Source organism: Sander lucioperca, chromosome 16 (assembly GCF_008315115.2).
Source record: "Sander lucioperca isolate FBNREF2018 chromosome 16, SLUC_FBN_1.2, whole genome shotgun sequence".
Lineage (NCBI taxonomy): Eukaryota > Metazoa > Chordata > Actinopteri > Perciformes > Percidae > Sander > Sander lucioperca.
The window spans coordinates 28791610-28809683 of record NC_050188.1 but is presented as its reverse complement, the minus strand read 5'-3'; the positions used below and the strand labels follow the sequence as shown (position 1 = coordinate 28809683).

Genomic DNA, 18074 nt, shown 5'->3' with positions numbered 1-18074 from the left:
ACTATACAACAGTGAAACAAAAGGGAGACATGTCTACCGCAGATACCTCCAACACTGGGCAACTCACCCCAAAACAATCTAAATTGATGAATAGCACTACAGGTAAGAAGGAAAATATGTATTTTTGATTTTAGAGTGAACTGTCCCTTTAGGTTTGAAATTACGATAATATAAGTTTTTTTTAGTAATCTCAGTATGAAGTTCTGAGAATGTTCTGGGATAGAACATTTGAAATGATTACGCATTGCATCATTTTGCGTTACCCTTTCAAATAAACTTAACAATTCCAAAGTGGAGCATTTTAAAAAGAAATGGGTTCACTGAGAAGATGTTTTAAGCTGTGGGAGCATGGTGATAGTGAAGCCTTTAATACAGTCTTTCATACCCTTCGCTTTCTCAGTGTGACAGTGGCTGGTTTACAGGAGGCTCTCTGCTGATCTCTAAACAATACGTCACAGTCAGACAAATGCTCTTCTAGTTTGAAAGTGGGGGATGTTGATGCAAATGTGTTTTTCGTTAACTATGTCAGACTCAAAGAATGTGGATTTCTTGTATACATCATGCTCTGGCCCTATTTTGATGAGTTGTTGCATTGTAGTGCTTTCCCTCTTAAAGGTCTGTTGCTCTCATTCATATTAGCAAAAGCTTTTATAGGGTAGCACTGACATTTAAAGAAAGCTTGTAAAACCAACTAATAACAGGCATAATAGAAGATGTTCAGCTAAGTATCTTATAATATAATTATTATTTTTACTCACATCAAGGGCTCAACCAGGGGGTTAACCTGTGCAGCCTGTTCTCATGAACCATACGTTCGAAAAGCTACAAAAAGTTACACTGTAATTTGTATGATTTCACCCAGGAAATGCGTGTTCCTTGGGAGTGTTTTAATCCAAACCACCATCTTTTTCCTAAACTTAAGTTCCGTCGCCACATAACGCTCAATTTTTGTGGCCTAAACTTAACCGCAATAAACTTAAAATTCTCAAGAGCGGTTGTGGAACTGCAGTAAGTAGGCTGGCAAGGCTATTTTATTCACTTTAAACATCGGATGAAGTGATTCTTTTCTCTAATTACAGATAATGCGTGAGTAATTAGTCATTAATAAATTAGCCATGACAAAAAAACGATAACCACAGGCGCAATTCCAGGATTTTCTAAGTGTATGCTTCGCTCCCAGGCTGTGACCCAGATCTGATCTGAATTGTCATGACCAGGGATCAACATGTGTTGACTGTCTTGGTTTGGATTGACAAAAGAAGGGTTTAACATGTGTCAGATAACCCTGGTCTGCCCCAGGTAATTGGTGTCCAAGAGGTATAAGAGTTACGTAGCTCTAGGTCTTCATCTGTATTCTACACACTATTATGGCAAAGCGTATCTGCAGTACTCAAGCGGAATGAAAAGACAAATGGGTGAATACGAGCACCCTTGTCTTTCACCCTGGATCAGTTGTAGTTTTATGTGGAAAAGATATTTTTAAGTATTTAAAAAAACGTTAAGACTTTGTTAGATACAGCTAGTCTCACTGAACTACAGGTATTAATAACTGGTTAGCAATAATCAGTTCATCTTTGAATGCTAATAATAAGGAAAAGGACAGCATGTGCTCCATTAGGGGCCTATTTCCTGTTTCCTGCTTTACCCCAGGCGTCTGGGTGTACACTGGTGAGTTATTTCACCATGCTTTTTTGTATTCGCTACAGTCTGTGTTGTTGCGTCAAACATGTGTCCATAATAAGCTTGGAGGACTTGTGGTTCTGCTTTAATTTAGAGATATGATGATGACATGTGCTTGTTAAGAATCCACTTAAAAGTAGGTAACATGATTTTCTGTGGAGACTGAAGTTTTGATAGCAGAAAACATTCAAGTAATCTTATCATCAACAGCAAAGGATAAGGTCTTAGAGTTTCTCAGTAAAAGATAACAATCATAGTACTGTTAGTAAGGTTACTTTCATGTTGTTGTCTTCTCTATCATTCTCTCCACCTACACGTTACAGCCAAACTGCAAGTAAGTTAATCTCTAAATGAGGAAGTTGTAGACAAGTCATATTGAGGGAAATTGGGTATCACAACACATTATCACTGAATAACCTGAAACAGTGTATGAGACAGAGATGATCACAAGTAATTTTTTGGAAGTCCAAGTCAAGTCTCAAGTCTTTGAGCTCTAGTCCAAGTCAAGTCTCAAGTCTTTTGAGGGGCAAGGTCAAGTCTCAAGTCTTTTGCCACAAGTCTAAGTCAAGTCTCAAGTCTCTGGCCATCTGATCTGTCCCTAACACTGTATTGTTAAATCTTATGAATTCAAAGCATGTCCTGTAACTACCATCCATACAGTACAGTATCAAAATCAGTTGTAGGATAACTTCATGGGGTCTACTGCAATACAATCTGAAGAAACACAAATTAAGAACCCTGTTTCAATTTCATAACTGTATTTTTCAACATTTTGGTATCTGCACCAAAGAATAAATGTTTGTATGTTACTAACTGGCTGTAAAGCCCAACCTCATCATGCATTACATTTGTCAGTGTTCAAAGTGTGAGGGAAACATCTGTATTGAAAGTTAATACACCAACCATGGCACAAACGTGTCAACTGATACTTTCCGTATTGCTATTTAACAACAACCTAGTGAAATAATAATAAAATATGGATACAACTATAAAGATACAATTTGCCTGTTCCCAGGATTAGCACAACACTTTGCGATGGTTAGCTTGTTACCTGTGACGATATATGCTAAATTTAATGTCTCTTTCACATTAGCAAGTGACTGACCTATCTGGGTGTGATTTGAGATGCCTGATAAAGTTTGACGTTGTTGATCCGGCATCATTTATCTTGGTGCCACACACCTTGCATGTAGCTGTTCGCTTACTGCCACTGTTTAAGAAGTTATTGAAAGCAAAACTAATGACAGAAGGCACAACTCCGGGAGGACTTGGTGTCGCCATCATCAGTGCATTTATGTGAGTGCACGCACATAGGCATAGCGCATGCGTCCGAGTCAAGTCTGAAGTCTTTGGGTCGAGTCTGAAGTCAGCTATTTGTGCGACTTAAGTGTGACTCAAGTCCCCATCTCTGGTATGAGAGGTTGGAATTTCACATAAATAGTCCAGCAATGAGCAGAACAGTATCATACAAAATATTTTCCTAAAAGTTCTCTTAAGATTTTCTTCTGAAAAACATAGCTGCCAAATGTATTTCTTCAACGCTCTGATGAAATCCTTTAGGTATATTATCGGTGCATATACAGCCTCATCAAAGAAATTAAAGGGGTACTCTAGTCATTTGTCATTGCACTTCCATTAAGTTGAGGTACTTAGTAGGGCTGTCCTCGACTAAAGAAATTCTTAGTCGACTAACACTTATATGATTTTGTCGATTAATCGATTAGTTGATGTAATCGACAGAGCTGTGCTCTTTGAGAGGTGATTAAGACTAGAAAAGCACAATATAAATGTAGTTAATTAACCATCTGTAAAACTGAGTTTCTCCACAATTAATCCTGCAAAAGCACCACTTTAAATATTGTGCTTACCAGAAATGTGCTCATAAGTTTCTTGGAAATGAGTAATTAAGCATGAATAAGCATAAAAAATGACTCATCAACTAAAGAAATCTTAGTCGACTAAGACCAAAACGACCGATTAGTCGACTAATCAACTAAGAGGTGGCAGCCCTAGTACTTAGAACAGACAGATTGTTCAAAATTGAAGCAACGACCTGAGATGACTTTCAGAACTGTCTGGCTGCGTGATAAAGGAGCATGTGTTTGGAGGTCTGATTGGTTATACTGAAGTGCAGTGGTTCTCAAATATTTTCAATACTGTAAACCCCTTTGAAATTTTTGTTTTAAGCCAAGTACCTCCTAGTCTATATCCTTGACGTTCCACTTCCAGGATTGCTCCATTGCCAATGGAAATTCTGCCGGATTTCACTCATTTAGGCCAGATATCCGTCCCCTTCCTCTTTCTTTGTGTTGGCATTCTAAACTCTGGTGGATTTATGAGGACCATGGTTAACTGCTCCTCAGCTCTCTGCAGGGTAAATCCAGACAGCTAGCTAGACTATCTGTCCAATCTGAGTTTTCTGTTGCACGACTAAAACTACTTTTGAAAGTACACGTTCCACCAAAACAAGTTCCTTCCCAAGGCTATTTTGCCACGGCACTGCAGCTTTTCCTGGTACCTAGCACTTAAAGACACCTTAAAGAAATGCCAATAAACCAGAACACGTTTTTCTCCCATCCAGGAATGCTGTGTGGACTAGCCAGACCTTCCTCCGCAGCGCCGCAGTAGATGAAGGTCTGGCAAAGCGAGACTAAGTACCCCCTGACCAGCGCAAAGCATTTTTGGTTAGGAAAAAAGTCTATATAAAGAGCGTCGGCAGTGATAGATTTACTAAACAACAGCCTTGTAACTGAAAAACATTCAAATCCTACATTTCAAATGTTTTGAATCCATCACTTAATTCATTGATTATAATTGTACTATTTTAAGAGTAATGCATGACATTTTGAAATTAGCATTTTGCAAAACTCTCACTCACCCCTGCAGTACTCCAAAGCACCCCTAGGGGAATGCGTACCCCCATTTGAGAAACACTGCTGTAGTTTATATAAAAAATATTTATATATTTACTTTAAAATGATGATGTAATCAGATAACCCTGACAACGCACTCTCATGAACGGGTTCGTACATTGTAAGAAAACGTATGCACAACAATATGTTTGATATCCTACGAAATTACCGCCGGCCGGTCACGTGACGACCGGTCACATGATAGTTGAGTTTAGCGGTCTGTACAGTTAAATTTAGCCGACAAAAGGTGACTGTGAACTTGAGGTGACGGTTGTTTCAGCGGTTGTTGCAGTTGAGTTTAGCTGACAAAAGCTGAGCGTCATGCGGCAAAGACAGTTAAGTTTAGGCACCGAAACAACTAGTTAAGATTAGTACAGGGTTTTCGTGGGGTCTTAAAGCTATAGTGTGTAGTTTGTGTCTCTCCCGTGAGGAATTCTAAGTAATGACAACAAAACTGTCAGAGCATCCACATGATACAAGCCTTCCGTGATCACACTTCACCCCCGGTTGGGGGTGTGATGAACAGTGGCAATAATAGTCACAATAAAGATAATGGAACAGTGACTAGAAATAGTTGTTGTAGTAGTTCATGGCATAGCAGGGCACTCAACAAGGATGTCCGCTCTCCCCCATGCTATTTGCGATCTCTCTTGAACTGTTAGCCCAAGCCATAAGGCAAAATAAAATATGTAATGTCCATATTAAATCCAATAGCTGCTCAATATCATTATTTGCAGATGATATTTTGTTGTACATCTCTGATCTTGAGGACTCTATTCCAAAAATTCTTAAGATCTTCAACGAATTTGGCTCAATCTCTGGCTATAAAATTAATTGGAATAAATCTAATCTTCTTCTATTGAACAACAGGCATGTGATATCAGCTATTAATACCAACCCAAAGCAAAATTACATATTTGGGTATACATACATGCATCACTATAGCGAGTGGTCCAGGACAACTATGAAACTATATTAAGTAATGTTCAAAGGGATCTGGCCAGGTGGACTGCGCTGCCGGCATCACTGCGGTCCAGGATTGCTGTTGTTAAAATGAACATAGCTCACCATGTGAATTTCTTAAGTTCAATGATCCCCTTACCCCCACCAATAAATTTCTGGAAGAAACTTGATACTTTCGGCAGTATATTTGGAACAATAAACAACCTAGGCGAAAATACTCTACCTTGCAACGTACCACAAACACTGGAGGGCTGGCCCTCCCCAACTTTAAAATGTATCACAAGGCCTTTCAGCTACAGGCCCTCAGAGTGTGGATGGACCCCTCATCTACAGTTCTATGGAGAGGAATAGAGCAAAACCTCATTGGAAGTCTAAGACTGCAAGACCTTGCCTTTGCAGGTGTTTGTCCAAAAAAGTATGTATGCTAACCTATGGCCCCATTATCATCAACACATTGGCCAACTTTAAACAGGTGGAAGAGCACCTGCGCTACACCAATAAGTGGCACGTGAATACCCCAATATGCTGCTTGTCAGCAGTGGAGGGACAGAGGTATTTAATACTTTAGACCAGTTATTCAATGAGAAAGGTATGTTGAGTTTTGAAGACCTGAGAGCTAGTTTTGAGGTCCCCAGGAAATCTTTTTACTTTTATCTTTGCTTAAGATCAGCCCTAAAATGTTATGGAGTGCCATGGGGAAACAGTCTTGAGGTGCACCCACTCATTAAATGGTTTGTTGATTTTCCTGTGAGAGGATTAGTGTCCAAGATTTATGCTAAGCTGTTTCAAGTATCCATAGGAGAACTCCCAATAGTAAAGAAATGGGAACTAGAGCTGAGTGTTGAGGGGAACACAATTAATTGGGAGGTAGTTTGGGACAACATTTTCCACTGTTCCAAGAACCCAAATCACCAGCAGATCCACTTCAACATATGTCATAGGACATACTGGACTCCCCAGAAGAGATACGTCTCGAAAGCCATTCCCACTCCCTATTGTACGTTCTGTCAACCTGAACAAACTGGAACTTTCCTGCATATGGTCTGGGAGTGTGAACAGGTGCATGAGTTTTGGCATAAAACAACATCAATACTATTTGATGTGATAGGATGTGTAATTCCTACTGACCCGATTGTTTTGTTACTTATAGATGACTCTAAATTACACCTGCTCGAGAGACAGAGGAAGATTTAGCTAGCCGGCTCAACTGCAACCAAGAAAATTATAGCTCAATGCTGGCTCAACCCCCCACTCGCTTTGTATAAAACAGTGGTTAGCGTATTTTCTAGACATAGTTATGCTTGAGCAGCAAGGATTAACAAATCAAATCATCAACTATCAACCTATGGAAAAGCACAGCAGCACAAATATCACACTTAATGACCTCAACCCCACAAGAACTAGAGGAGAGTGATTAGGCAAGGTGTGATTTTTGTTTGTTTTGTTTTCCTTGAGACCGCAGAGGGTGGGGGGTGGGCGATGGTAGAGCCATAGAGAGAGAAGAGTTGAGACACTCGATCTCGCTAGCGGGGTGGTCACGTGGTTCACGTAAGCCTGTATAGTTCCAAAACACGCCGCGCTGTCATGTTCTTTTATGGGACTGACAGCAGCAATTACAATATTGAATGGTAAATATAAATGAAAACACATTTACTTTTTTTTTTACAATTACACTAAGTACTTGTTTGACTATTATTGCATATTTGTAAATGTCAGTTTTACATTTGGAGTGGTAGGGTGACAACTGAAAGCTTAGATTCGTTTTTAAGTTTAAGGGAAAGCTTCACGTTCGTGTCAGCATGGGTAGCACTAGGCTACTGGCTTTAGTGGCTTAACCTTAACTTTTACCTTACAACATCTCTGTTTTGAAATCAAAGACAATTCAAGGTGTTCTTTTTTGCGCAACTTGACTATTGGATTTCCTTGATTTTGCTTGTAATTCTGATTCACTTACCCATGGTCAGAGAGTGATTGAGAAAGCAGAGTAGCAACAATCCATTCAGCATTAGGGCCAGGTGTACTAACGCTTTTGCGCCCACTTCAGGCGTATTTGTTTCGCAACATGCACGTAAAAGCATGGCGAGGTATGTACAAACAGGCCGCACTGAGGTAAAAGCGCAGACTGCCTGTCGCGGGGACTGAAAATGGCAAATTGCGCTTTTCCGTGTCATGCATATGCATTCATGGGAGGGTGAAGGGGAAAATGGGAGTTTCCCATAAAGAGATGGGAGAAGAGTAAAGTGTGCCTAATTATGTATTCCGCGTTATGTATAAAAAAACGCCCGTGAAAGCGCACCTCTATTTTGCGGTGAAAATTCTCCGCCTCTTAAAAGCAGGTGTAAACCAGCCGCAAGCGGGTTTCCTCGCATATGCCTCCTGGTGAAATGGCAGCAGTAATCCGAGCGAGACGAAGATAGGCCAAGGAGATGAGCTGAAAAGATTTTTGCCACAAGGATCACACTTTTTCAGTTGAGTTAATAGATTAAGCAGCCATGCAATATTACAGTTACTGGAAGAAATCAAAGATGACATTGAATCTCCGACTCAGCGTTCACATTCCATTCCAGCAGTTGTTAAACTCCTCGCTACATTACAAATATTAGCATCAGGATCATTTCACACAGTCATAGCATCAGCAGTGGGAATATCGCAGTTTGCTCTCAGCCATATCATAGCACCAATACTTAACGCTTTGCTACAGCGCACTAGTCAATACATACATTTCCCAACCACTAATGCTGAAATAACACGCATCAAGCTGTTCTTTCATGAACAAGCAGATCAACTTTGTTATTGCTAAATCTTTGTTTTCGCTGTTTTGACTGACTTGGTGGCTGATCCATGATAGAAAGATGCGCGCAATTTATGGTATAGTGGGCGGAGAAAGTCGCTGATTACCCGATGAACTGCAGGTTTGGTAAATACGACGTGAGCTGAAGTATCACAGTGTGCGCTGATAACGCTACATTCGCAAATGTACGTACATCTGGCCCTTAGTGTCCAGCCCACTTCTTCTGATGTGGCAGGAGTTGACCACACAACCATGATCATTTTAAGACTAAGCCATACACAAAGTATCAACTATATTAAAGAATAACAACTCATTACGCTTGGATGAATGAATTAAATAGTATTTTTTTTAAAATACTATTTAAACTAGAACTGCATGCAGTTATGACGGGGCCCAAGCCACCCACGCCAGTCGCCCCCGATGCCCCGGGGAGCGCGCGAAAGCGGAACCCGAAGCCGGGCGGCAGGGAGGCAAACATCGGTAAATATCAAGAAGCGTGAGCCGCGACGTCTGCGGTATGTCGCCGTTGCAAACGTAGCGGTCAACAGTTCACCTCCATGCATATACAGACTACCTTTAACAATGATATATGGATAGGATTGGAGATGAAAAGTTCAACTGACACGTTACCACGATCAGCTTCGTGGGAAATTAAGAATCAATGCCACCGACATAACCAATCACACTATGACAGACTCTCCACTTAGCACCAACTGCAATGTTTAATTGTAAATGAATGTAGCCTACTGGCAGTCTGGCACACGTGGGTGCTCAGTATTTTCATCAGTGCCTATGAATGGTGTTGATTTTGGATTGAAAAAGTGAGAGAAAAGAGTTGCATTTGTCCACTGTGAAGGTTGTGGAAACTTTGTCAGGTGGACTTAAGAAGTTTGTTTATTGTAAAAAACCAGAGGAGCACGCAAAAGCGAAAACCAAAACGTAACGTAGGAGGCAAACATCAGTAAATATTGAGTAGTGTTAGCTGCAAGGTCTGTGGTACATTCCCATTGCAAATATGTCATTAACATTGAGTAAAAGGGCCAAAACACATCTACGTCGATTATAGTGCCCCCTAATGGCCTATCTTCGCCAAATTTGGTAGAGAGCCTCCGAGAGGCATGCCGAACTAGCATCACAAGTTTCGTGTTGATTGCATGTACTGTGGCAGAGATATTGCAATTACAAATTCCCCATTTAAATGCATTGAGTTATTGGCCAAAACAAATAAACGTTGCTTATAGCGCCCCCTAAAGGCCGATCTTTGCCAAATTTGGTTCAGAGCATCGTAGTGGGATGGTAAACAACAATCTCAAGTTATTTGCTGATAACATTTCATTTGGCCGAGATATGATATGATATGTGTGTGGTAGCTAGCTAGAAAAATTTGTTTGGTCGTCAAATGCGCATACTTTAATATAGCAAAATTCCTTGAGTAACTTTTGGTCACGTCCATCTGGAGATGCTACATACCACGCTTCGTGCTGATCCGTCGCACGGCCTAGGACGAGTTCGAAAAAGTTGGTTTTGCACATTGCGCGATATTGCGAAAAAACTTTTGAGCGGAAATGGGCGTGGCCTATATCATGTGATTCAGCTTGATTCAAGGAAAATGTGGATGTAAGGATTTCTAATGTGCGATGTGTAATGTGGGAGTTAAAGGCAAAAAAACCATTATAGCACCACCTAGTGGTCCACATGTGTAATTTTTGGTAGGTGTGGTCCATGACCAATTGTCTATCTACCCTGTAAATTTTAAGTTGTTCACGTTAGTGTAAGTAGTACATTTTGACGTGGGTCCCATAGGCCATGCCCACTTTGACCCCTCAGTACCCCACTCTAGGGTTGGCCTCAGGAGTGGCCCTAGATGGTACCCAACAAATCTTGTAAAAATCGGATGAGCGGTTCTTGAGATATAAACCTTTTGTACTTGTAGCGCCCCCTAGTGACCAATTTTTGTAAAACGCGTGTGTGACCTTCAGAGGGTCATGTCAAACAAGATTGGCGTTGATGGCATTTATTTTGGCCGAGATATGGCAAAGTTAGTGTTTTCATAGTTAGCTACACAAATTTGTTTGTGCGTAATATGTGCAATTTTTATCCTATCAAAATTATTTTCATTAACTTTTTGTCCGGCCCATCTGGAGATGCTACCTGCCAAATTTCGTGCTGATCAGTCACACGGTCTAGGAGGAGTTCAAAAAAGTAGGTTTTTGATAAATCGCAATTTTTCACGCATAAAAGTTTAGGCGGAAATGGCCGTGGCCTATATCACGTGATTCAGTTGGATCCAGGGAACGCGTGGATGTATGGTTTTTGAATGTCCGGTGTACGGTGTGGGAGTTATAGGGCCAAACGCGTTTTTTCTGCTATAGCGCCACCTAGTGGTGGAAGTGGGTCTATTTTTGCGCCTGAGGTCCTTGCGGAGTTCTGGACCATTCCTGAAAATGCTAACCCCCCACCATGTATGGTTTAGGTTGTAGTCGGAGTTTTAGGCGGAGAAGAAAAATAATGTATGATTAATCAGTAGAAAAACAACAGGGCATAGCTTTGCTATTGCCGGTTCTTGCAGACTCGGGCTTGGACCCCTAATGAGTGAGGCAACAAGAACAAGTGTGTGTGTGTGTGTGTGTGTGTGTGTGTGTGCGTGTGCGTGTGTGCGTGCGTGTGTGTGTGTGTGTGTGTGTGTGTGTGTGTCTAACTGGAAAAACAAGAACAAAGTGAAGGAACAGGGATGAATATTGTGTATATCTAAGTGTACACCTTTAAAGCAAAATTAACTTATACCCATGACTCTTGATAATAACATTCTGGACATATGGCATCATAGGGGAATCCAACACTTGGAGAATTGCTTCGACAAAGGACTTCTCATGTCATTTGAGCACCTGAAGAGGAAATATAACTTGTCCAATCAAACCTTCTACTGTTATCTCCAACTAAGATCCTTTCTGAGAGCTAATTTGGGTCCTGAAATGACTCTGCCTGTCATGAATGTTGTTGAAAGACTTCTTTATGATGGGAACACACATACATTTATTTCCAAAATGTATCGCCTGTTGTTGAACGAGGGCCCAAAACCAGGGGTGCATAAGTCTAGAATGAAATGGGAGTCAGATCTCGGTGTTACAATTGAGGAACAGTTTTGGACAGAATTATGTCAAAACAGCTTGTCAACTATTATCAATGCCCGGTATAGATTGATTAACTATAATATTCTACATCAATTATACCTTACCCCTGAAAAATTACATTCATTCAAATCTAACCTGTCAGAAATGTGCTTCAGATGTGATACTGAAGTTGGGTCCTTTTTGCACTGTACCTGGCTGTGTATGAAAGTTAGTCTTTTTTGGCATGATATCAGCTCCACTTTAACCAGGATCACAGGAGTTGATGTTCCTGTGGACCCTGAACTTTGTCTATTGGGGAACTTTACAGGTATTCACCGTTCTCTAAACAATGCACAACTCAAATTCATTGAAATTGCTCTATGTGTGGCTAAGAAGTGCATTGCAGTGTCATGGAAATCTGGCTCCCCTCTTCTTATTGATAGATGGACTGTTGAGATGAATAGCTGCTGAATAGCATTCCCCTGGAAAAAAAATCACTTATTGTCTCAGGAAACGATATGACACCTTTTTGAAAATTTGGCAGCCATATTTATACCATATCGGTACATCTCTTACTCCAAGTACTTAATGTAGTCGTTTGTATTGACCTTACACACTGACCTTTTTTTTTTTTTTTTATTTCTTGATGGGGGGGGTTATAAGGCAGGAGGGTCTATCCTCCACGTTTTGCCCTTTGTTATGTCACTATACTGTTGGTGTACTGACATGTTTGTATGCATTACATATATAAAACTGAAAATAAAATATTTAAAAAAAAATATTGTGTATATCTAAGTGTTAATAAGAGAGGAATACGGTGGGGAAAGGAGATAAAAAAGAATGAATTGGCGCTAAGAAAGAGGAACAATTTAGTTAACCAGAAGTTCACACAAATGTTTAACAGAGACCAAATTAGTGTTTAAATTAAATTGGGGAAGAATCCAAGATGACCTTGAACTAAACAGTAATAGTTAGCATTAAATGAATCCTGTATTGCTCCTTATTTTCCCGGAGGCCTGCAGTATACCGCGGGACCCCGGTCTATCCCACCAGAGCTGTCCACCGTTAGGTGCGCAGCAGTCAGATAACGTCTTAGACTGTTCCGCACTGTGCAGCCCCGAATCCCCCGATGATCCAACATAAACAAGCAGAACACAAGGATACAGACGTGGCGGATGGTCGATCAAGCTTAGCATCAGTACTGTGTGTCATAGCATCAGACACACAGTACTCAGCTGACTAGCTAACACCGTCAGGTTCAGCAGATAAAACCTAAATAAACCTAAATAAAACCCGTCCTTAATCAACCTTAATTATCATAGTAATCCAACATAAATAACTAACTAACTAAAAGTTATCAGAGATTCACAACTGAACTTCGCAATTGTTCGTGTAGCGATACCTTCACAGCTGGCGAAGTCCAGCTAACAAACTAGCTGTCACGTTCCGCTCCTATGTCAAGTTATTGTTTTGTTGTAGATTCTCATTTTTTCAGGTTGTTTTCACATTTCCTGTTTTATTTTTAAGATTCCCTGTTTTCCTTGTGTTGTCTTAGTTTTACTTCCTGTTGTTTCCTTTTCCCGCCGTTAGTGATTACCTATCCCCGCCCTAATGTTTTGCACCTGTGTCTCATTGTCTTCTCTGTTTTGTGTATTTAAGTTCAGTCTTCCTCTTACCCCAGTGTGAGATTGTCTGCTTCCCCCGTGTACAGCCTTCGAGCGTTTTTCCTTGTGTCCTGAGTTATTTACCTGATTGTTTCCCTTGGATTTTGACCACTGACTGTATTTTGGATTCTCCCTTTTGCCTGCCGTTTTGGACACTGTTGCCAGTAAGTTTATTCTGACTGTTTTAATAAACTTTTGGCATTCAACATACCTGAGTCGTGTATTTGTGGGTCCATACATCTGTGAGCTTGATACTAGCAGGCAATTGGTCGTCTACCAAAATAAAAAATATATATGATTACGTTGTGCACATACAAATAAAGATCATTATATGCATCATAAAGGGCCTCTGATAAAATATATACAGTTGACAATTCAAAAGAGGTAGCTATTTAATCAACTTACCTCAGAAGTTACATGACGGTCAGCAATGGAAATGAATTATGTCCAACGCCGTAGAATGGATTTTTGGAACTAAGCAAGGCTGCATACCTCGGAAGTAGGCGGCAAGAAGTGTACAAGAGTCCAATGGGAGTGTCGCCACTCTGTTTTGTTTTTGTGCAGTTTGTGTGTTTCTGTTGTATGCATCATTTGACACTGACTGTCATACATTGTGGAGTTTGTTCTGTATATCTGAATGATAAATGGTGCTAATAAAAAATTGATCTAAAAAAAAATTATCAAAAGTTACGCACCAAAGCTTTAAAAAGTCTAACATTTCTAAATCAAAATTTTAGGCCTTAAAAAGTCTTAAATTCCTTGAAGTATTGTGTTCTAGGTGTTAAATAATTTTCATACAAATGTTTTTAAAGTGAAAAAAGATTATTCCATTGTGCAGTTGTGTCAGTAGACAGTACACAATCTCCTAGCTTTAACAATCAGGATCATAATTCAGCACATGCTGCATGGCATCAATCATAGTTGCATAATGTTTTTTTGAGTGGTGTCAGGAAGTATAGGTGAGGTAATGCATTAATGAGGCGGTGTTTGTGAGTTTGCATGTTTGCCACCGCAATGTACAGTACACAGTGTTCTTGCACATCTCATCATGCAGGATGTGGCTGAGAACTTCTGTTCCCCATTGTAGAGACTGCAGACTACAGAGTGCTGCTCTGTCTCAGACCAGAGGCATAAAACACACACCAACAAGATGGGGCACACCCACACTGTAAGAAATAAATCTGTAAGATAATAGATAAGTACTGGCAGCTCATTATACAGATTTTGTCCCGTAATTAAAAACTGAAATTATGTGTGTACCTTAAAATATAGAACATTTTCTGTTAAGATTCTCTCATGCAAATTACTGCTCAGTTAGTACACTTCTGAAAACATTGAAAATAACTTTCTAAAGGTCGAAAAGAAAATGGACAAAAAGCAATGTCGTAAAAAGTCTCACAAAGGTCGGAAAAGGTGACAAATGTCAGAAAAAACTGATACCGTGGACATCTTTAATCTCCCAAAACCAACCTCCGTGGCCCGACAAAAGTTGAAAGAAAAGAAAGACAAATTATGCAATTTGAAATGTAAATGAACAGAAATACAATACTTTGAATCACCATCTTTGGACAATTTCTGTTAAAATATACAGTTGAACAACTGTTAATATACAGACATTTCTTAGAGTGAATGAGTGAACCTGACTTCCAACCACAGAGTCCGTTGAGCAGGGACGTACAGAGGAAGTTAGAGGGAAAGGGGCCCAAATTCATAAAAGGCAATTTTTGCAAATAATGAATTAAATACGGGGGTCTTCAACATTTTTTGGGCCAAGGACCCCTAACCTGAAAGAGAGACGAGCAGGGACCCCCTACGTGTAGTGTAACCTTTTATGGTGCCCTACAATACTAAGCTTCTATCTACATATTCATATATCATCATTTTTTTTATGTCAAACATACATGTTGAAGGCACAGTGAATCCTTAAGCTTAACTGTATCTGTGGATGGCTACCATAGTGGCTACCTCACCTATAGGCCAGTTACCGTATGAATAGGAAGTTGCGGACCCCCTTTTGAAGATCACTGATTTAATATATCCCTGAAATGACTACTACTCTATTTTCAATACTGTTAAAGGGCTATTACATTGGATATATTTAATGCAAACCCTTGAACCAAGAATGTAGGTTTCATTCCAATATTTGGAGGTGAGTAGTATGTGGGTCCTCCCCCAGGGAAATTTGAGCATCAAACACTTCATTTTCTGCATTCTGCTGAATCGGTATGCACTAATTTGTGCCATTTTGCATCACTTTATGGTGGAAATGTCTTTATTTATGTACAGGAAAACACAGGTGATAATTCAAAATTTGAAAACACAATGAAGTATAATGCAGAAAGGCTCTCAAGCATTGCTTTCAAATATGTATACGTTATCCCTGCAGTGTTTCCCACAGATAAGAAAAGCAATTTGTGGCGGGGGGGGGGTCAGACTGTTCAGCTCTGTTTCAGACGTTCTGGTTCAGGCTGGTCCTCATACTCAACACGTGCCTTTTTCAGTCGCGGAAAATACTTTTCAATACTTATCTGGATTAAAGCAGCAAACGGTATAAGAGTAAAAAAATGACATAACTTTATTTAGAATACGTTTATTACAGCTGCTACATATAGTGTTTTGACCTCGACAACCCAACTGCATTTTACCGCAAACTTGCGACTAGTTAACTTTCTAAAGCAGGCGCAATCGCTTGTTTGCCAAGAGTCGGGTCGGGACTCCAACATTAACACACTGACAACATTGTATTCAGAATATAAAATATTTTTATAGCACTTTTTAATGTGTGATTGTATAAAGGTGTTCACGAGCCTTTTGTGAACTTGTGAATTTCGCCAGCCGTCTTCTCTCGTTTTCATGGAGACAGACGCTGTGTGACAGAGAGATGGAGGAGAGCAGGAAAAGGAAATGCAGATTAATAGAGTTAATAAAATTAATAACGAAGCGCAATATGTGGCGGCCGGTGTTGATTGTGTAGCACACCGCCACAAATTAGTCTATGTGTGGAAACACTGCCCTGCTGAGTCCACACACATGTATTCATGATTTAATCTTCCGTCTGTTTTTGTATCTTTTGTTTGTTCTATTAAATGTGCATGTGGCACCTGTTCACATTAATAATACATTCATTCATTCTAATTAATTTACTGTATAAACGCCTAGACTTAATGATCACGTTTAAAACACATCCCACATATCTGTGTCCTTCGAGAAGTCGGGAATACAATCGTAATATTTACGAGAATAACGTCATAATTTAAGGAGAATAAAGTCTCAATATTCCAAGAGAAAAATCCACCAGCCCTATAGTGTGCTGTGCATTACATTATTGCTCTGCTGATATGGTAGTATGCCCTTCAGACCGTCTGACAGACACAGAGCGCCATTGGGCGCTTTCTGATCTGACGCAGATATGGGCACAGGATGACATCATTTATTTGCACTCTCCGAAACTGTTGCAATTCACTGTTGAAAAAGATATCTGTTTTATGAAGTGCCAGTGCTCTGGTTAAGGTTTGATTAAGTGAAAGATCATAATTTGGGTTAAAATAAGGGGAGATACTATCAATTCCAGCAGCAGTTCCTCAGAGCCACCTCAGAGCTTCACAAAAACATAACAGATGTAGCCGTGTCGATAGTCGTATTAGAGGACTTGAAACGAAAGAGGAAATAGTTTGACCCAAATATGATAACGGGATACAGATTGAAACTGGGTTGGTGTATAAAGAAAGGCAGCAGTATCTGGTTGTGATGTTGAAGCAAGGCCAGCTTGAAGGCTGCAGCATGTTAGCTCATGCACCAGTGGTGGAATGTAACAAGTAAATTTACTCAAGTACTGTACTTAAGTACAAATGTTGAGGTACTTGTACTTTACGTCACTCTTTCCTTTAATGCCACGTTTCTACTTTCTTCTTCCTCACAGAGAGAAATGTACTTTTTACTCCACTACATTAATCTGGCAGCTTTAGAAGCTATTACTTTAGAAATTCAGATTTTTGCACACAAAACACATGTAGTTTACAAAATACAATGTTTTATTATAAATTAAAATACCCAGCAATATAACGACCTACAAGTCCAGCTAAAATGATTAGACCATTAAACACACAACTGTTGTGATTGTTTCCAGTTTCTAAAATGTGAGGATTGTTCTGCATTGAGTACTTTTATTTTTCCTGATGATACTTACATACTTTTACTTAAAACAATTTCAATGCAGGACTTTTACTTTTATACAGAGTATTTTGAAAGTGTGGTATTAGTACTTTTACTGTAGTAAAGGATCTGAACACTTCTTTCACCACTGTCATGCACATCCTGTACATGCACGCACACACACACACACACACACACACACACACACACACACACACACACACACACACACACACACACACACACATAACACTCCATTACAGAGTAGCCAGCAGGCTGCAGATTAAATTCCTCAGCATCATAGCTCAGCACTTTGTCATCGAGAACAAATGTGGGTTCTTTCAGGACTCCATTCGGGCTCCCGGTTTGATCCAGGAAAGTCAAGGGTAAAAAATCAATATGTACACATACAGTACAAGCAGAGAAAATGTGAGACACACCACAGCTCCATGCCTGGAGCAGTGCTCCTGTGTTTTCAAAGACAGAAAGGAAACACTGGAGCATTTCTATAAGTTTGACAGATTCTGTTTGTTTGTACTTGAAAACAGAAAAAATGAATGTTTTGGTTTAGTTTATCCTCTGTCTTCAGTATTATCACATCGCACAAATTGTTGGAGATTGTTGCCAAACCTTGCATTACACCAGCCCCTGATACATATAGGGATTATTAAGAAATGTGTGAATTATCAGTGCAAACTGGTATCAACCAGAATGTTTCCAACATCAGATCATCTGTATAGAAGTTGGCATTGAGCCTTTTCTTCTGTCTTAGAGGAATATCCCTGCAAATAAAGCATGGATT

At 39.9% G+C, this 18074-nt stretch overlaps 1 protein-coding gene and 1 long non-coding RNA gene across 4 annotated transcripts in view; one reads left to right on the top strand and one right to left on the bottom strand.

Moving 5' to 3' along the window:
- The window catches only part of thrb (thyroid hormone receptor beta), a 194701-nt gene that overhangs the window by 117467 nt on the left and 59160 nt on the right, over positions 1 to 18074 (top strand). The gene's annotated exons all lie outside the window — the stretch shown is intronic.
- On the bottom strand, positions 4395 to 16503 carry LOC116035517. The gene is made up of 3 exons (XR_004101392.1): positions 16492 to 16503; positions 12492 to 12497; positions 4395 to 4850 (listed from the first exon to the last, which is right to left on the bottom strand). It is a non-coding gene; the product is annotated as an uncharacterized LOC116035517 (long non-coding RNA).